This window comes from Oratosquilla oratoria, chromosome 27 (assembly GCF_046742065.1).
Source record: "Oratosquilla oratoria isolate Oo_2021 chromosome 27, ASM4674206v1, whole genome shotgun sequence".
Lineage (NCBI taxonomy): Eukaryota > Metazoa > Arthropoda > Malacostraca > Stomatopoda > Squillidae > Oratosquilla > Oratosquilla oratoria.
In genome coordinates this window covers 46,710,108-46,715,107 of record NC_134803.1, presented here as the reverse complement: position 1 = coordinate 46,715,107, position 5,000 = coordinate 46,710,108, and the positions used below count along the sequence as shown (strand labels likewise).

The 5,000-nt window shown below is 47.0% G+C and overlaps 1 protein-coding gene across 7 annotated transcripts in view; it reads right to left on the bottom strand.

Moving 5' to 3' along the window:
* Positions 1-5,000, bottom strand: part of smg (sterile alpha motif domain containing protein 4 smaug) — a 588,244-nt gene that overhangs the window by 127,992 nt on the left and 455,252 nt on the right. The gene's annotated exons all lie outside the window — the stretch shown is intronic.

Below are 5,000 nucleotides of genomic sequence, written 5' to 3'. Positions count from 1 at the left end.
TTAAACAAAGGGAACTCCTCCCCCAGGCTTAACCCTTCTATTTTCTGTCCCCCCTCCCCCCCTCCTCCCTTCCCCCGTGCCTTGATCCTTACCGTACAGGGTAAACCTTTCTATCTCTATTTCAACTGCCGACATTCTCCAGCGGAGTTACCGTCCATCTCGATCAACTCCTTCCGTTCCGTGTGGCACTCTTCCTTTCCATTCCTGCTGCCGTCAGGCTATTCTATTCGCCTCCGTGTCACTCACCTTCGGATGCCGAGGGGACTATCCGCAAATCCTTTTTTTTTTTTTTTTTTTCTTCTTTTTTTCTTTGAACAAAGCTTTCGATTTAGCGCCAGACGACTTTATACTGGTTCGGAGAAGTCTTGTACTAACTCAGGACTATTGAATTAATTTCCCTTCTCCTTCAGTCAACATTACCCCACCCCTTCCCTTTATTCTGGTCGTCTTGTTCACACTTGCGCAATATTGTCCACAAGGACAGAAGCGCTGGTAAACTAGTCCACAGCAGCCCCTTCCCTTTTTTTTACTATACCTATCTCTTTCCTCTCCACAAGTTTGAGTTTTAACAAAAAATAATATATTCGTGCTCACTCGAGACTATTTATATGCACAAGCACAACCTGCCATCACCAAATCGTAAGTTTAGTTTTATGTACAACATACATCCCTGGTGCACACACATACACACACACACGCACACACACACACATATACGACTGTAAAAAATACTGCACAGGAAACCGGCACTCCAACTCTGGTGGGCAAATATTTGTATGTGTGCGTGCGTGTGTGATGTCACAGCATTACCCATACATCAGGTTAGATATAAACTTTGAGCTCTTATCCAGGAGGGTAACAGCTGTCGATCATGAGTCCAGCATGTGATCCAAAATTGTGGTGAATCACATACGCACACATACACACACACAAGCACACACACACACAGTCCCAGTGGTCTATTTCCTCGGCCTCCACCTTTTCCCAAAGCATGGCTTCCCAAGACTAGCAACTTACCTCATGTATTCTAACGGATTCCACTGAACTCGCCAACATTCCAATATTTATATTGATTGGGACCTTTCCAATCATTCCAACTCCTGCACTAGGCGGCATTCTTATTCTTACTATTATTTAATTAATTATTATTATTATTATTTTTTTTTTTTTTGGGGGGTGGGGTCTGCCGACAGGCTATCTTATCCCCTTGACATTCCCGTGGCGGCGTTAGGGTTACAGACTACCACGATTAATCCCTTACGTGTCGGGTATCAACCTTAATCTGGTTTCCGACAGACTATTTCACACCTCGGTAGAAAAGAGGTTTTACCTGAGGACAATGACGAAGAAACAAAGACTCGGCTGATGCTATGCCGCGGCAGAACTCTCCGCCGCGACCCGCCGCCGGTCGACTCTCATGCCGCTGCGCTTGATCGAGTGTGCTCTCCCTCGAAAGAGCCGGGAATCCATCACGTTCGTTACGAAAGTGATTGTCACGGACGCGTCACCTCCATCTCCCTTTCGCTGCGTTTCACGACCCTGGTGGTCCTTTCTACCTGCCGCCGGCCGATTTTATTCAGCTGAAGGAAGTTCCTGCCTCCTTCAGCGTCCAAGAGGTTATTGTCTACATCGATCTGCTCTTTCCGTACCAGGTGGTACATTTTATTTCATTATAACTGCCGCCAGGCGATTTTATGCATCTCAATAACGATTCCTTAGTAGCTAAGAAGAACAAAGAAGAAAAAGAGGAACAAAGAAACAGAAGAAAAAGGACAAAAAAAGAAGATAAAGAGGAAAATGAAGATAATGAAAGTGTTCAGCTGTCTATACATAGCTAATAGTGAGGAAAGATCTTGGGAACTTTGAGCAGTGACGCCCCTCACTCGCTCAAACATCCTCCATAAGGACAACTCCAATCAATACTGAGTGGATTCTGCACTGTCATAACAGCTGTTACGTGTTTTTGCTCTCATCATACTTTCCCATATATAGATTAGACTTCTCCACACCCCGAAGCTCTTATCTCAGTAAGGACTCCTTCCATTTAATAAAATCATCTGGCGTCCGTTGATATAAAGTCGTTATGCATTAGCAAAAAAATAAAAAATAAAATAAAAAATAAAGATAGAAAAAAAAAAATCAGCTCATTAAGTCATCTGCCGACAGCCAGTATAAAACCTATGAAGATGAGGATTACCGATTCTACTCTTGTTCGCCCGAAGCCAACCAAGGATTACAGACCCCCCCTTCCCCCTCCCAAACCTCGGGGATCGTTTCCAACTTTCAGCGTTTTTCGTCTCCGCAGCATTTCTGCTGATTTGTCAGTCCCGATTTCACTTGAAACCCACAACTTACACTCAACCTCACTCCTCTCCCCCTTCCTCCTCTTCCCCTCTCCCCCGTCCCTTCTTTCTCTCCTCTCCCCCCGTCCCTCCTCTCTCTCCCCTCTCCCCCTTCCCTCCTCTCTCTGTCTCCCCTCTACCCCCGTCCCTCCTCTCCCCTCTTCTATCCGTCCCTCCTCTCTCCCCTCATCCCATATTGAATATAAACAAGATCATATCACCACAACATTGAGGGAAGGCGAGTCCTTACACTACACCCTGGTGGGGAGGGGAAGGGGAAGGGGAAAGGGGAAGGGGAAGGGGAAGGGGGAAGGGGGAAGGGGGAGGGGGGATAAGAACTCTTGTAAAGATTATATGCGTTCGTTTCAAAATAAAATTACGTCCATAGACTAAGTTTGTGAGGCCTTTCAGACTGTTTACCCCAATCGGGGCAATACCCATTCAGATACTTGTTCAGAAATTAGAAAACATGAACGTCAACATCAAATTAAAAAAAAAAAAAAAAAAAATCTTCGGAATGAGTTCAACAAGGTCCTTCGTGGTTTGGTTATCCGATCCTCTGCAAAAGTGTGTGAACTCTGTAATGAGCCCCCTCCCCCGGGGGGAAAAGGGCGGGTGGGGGGGGGGGGAAGGGGACAATTTTTTTCTTCTGATTTTTACATGGGAGCGAGGGCAAAGTCTCTTTCATCCTCATTAAAAAGAGAGAAAGCGAGAGAGAGAGAGAGAGAGAGAGAGAGAGAGAGAGAGAGAGAGAGAGAGAGAGAGAGAGAGAGAGAGAGAGAAGACAAGCGTCAGGTTTTACACTGTTTTCGTGTCCAGTAAAATTATTCAATGTTTTATTTTCTCTCTGTGAGATCGCGGATACACAAACGGTTTGACAAAGACTTAGGCATACAACCCATAAAACTTGAAGGCCTTTTAATATTAGTCCTGCACGTTGCCTCACCCAAATCCAAATGACTTGCAGCGAACACAGACAAAATAAATAGAATAATATTTCTGCATTAAATTCATTATTAATGCCCCTCATTATGTCAGACGTAAGACATGAAATCTAATTAAATTTGCACTATATATATACATTTACATATATATATATACTCATGTGTATATATATATATATATATATACACATATATTTATATATATATACATATATACACACAGCTATTTGGCTGGCTGACTGGCTGGCTGGCTGGCTGGCTGGCTGGCAACCCTCACGGGTCACGAGGTCACTTGCAGGCAGGGCCCACGGAGGCCATTACCATACTCGCTCGGCACTCTCCCCACCAACTGTTGCCGCCAAGCCCCGCGTCACTAGATTACTCACCAACTCGAATCGTTGGGTCCTCTCGTACTTTCCTGGCACCCTCACCCTGGCACTGTCCTATTCTCTTGGCACCCAATGGGGTTGCCATCATCATCCGGAACCTCCTGGTTAGTTTCTGTCCTCCGTGATTAGCCGTCTAGGGCCGGTCACTATTCAACTTCATTGACACACTATGCCTGGTCGATACTCTTCACTCTTGGCACTCCCGTCTGCCTGAAGTCCTTGTATAACTCCTGAACTCCTTGTATCACTCCTGGAGTCCTTGTGTCACTTCTGAAGTCAGTCTACCCGAGCTGGGGAGTCTTTGCCAACGCAGAGTGAACCCTGTATTGATTTTATATCAGATGGTACTACTTAACTTTTTTTTTTTGGGGGGGAGAGGGGGAGAGGGGGAGAGTTGTCACTGGCAGACTTCATTCAGATGCAGAAGGCGCGGGAGGATTGCCCTCTGCTCGGCAAAGGGCAAAGGGCGCAACCCATACCTGGAACTTGGAACCTGGAACGTTGACTCTCCAGGAGAGAACGGGGCAACAAGTCTCTTAACGCATTCAACACGGAGTCGCACTTTCCAGACTCTATGCCGACTAAAGCCAAGCGATTCTATGCGGCTGGTGGAAGGCTCCTGGTCTGAAGGCCGGCTTTCACGGAGCGAGACCCCTTCCAACACAAAGCCGGAGCCCTCAGATGAATAAAATCGCTCGTCCGAAGCCTGAACAAAATATCTGAAGAACGACACTGTGTGGTTAAGGGCGATCCAGCGCGTTGGTGGCCCATCCAATATGGCGCTGAGGATCAAGATGGGGTCAGCCCTCAACTCTCGAAGTGGCGAGGCAGGGGTCATCCGAGGTCATCCGGAGTGAAGAATTACCCCCCTCCCCCACGCACGCCCCCGAAGCTGAAGTCACCTCGCCAACACTGAGGGATATATGCTAAGGAGGGAGTAAAAGTCCGAGGGGGTATTATTGACCAATCAGGGCGTATCTTGTCCCCTCGGCAGCCAATCAGCGAGGTCCTTGGCGCTCGGCGCTGTCGGGAGCAGAAGGGATGTGTGTGACAACCCTTTCACCTTCCCAGTGACGCAATGTTGTCATTATTGACTCCCTCAGATGGAGGGGGACGTGGGAGAGGGGTTGGTCCTCCTCCACCACTATGTATCTTCATCAGTTGTGATGCCAGACGCCTACCAGAGGGAGACTTGAGAACAAACTTGCGTACAATTGGGGTAACATGTTCTTCAGTGTTTTCCTTATACGCACGCACGCATACACACCAACACACACACACACACACTCACACATCAACACACACACACAGATACACACACATAT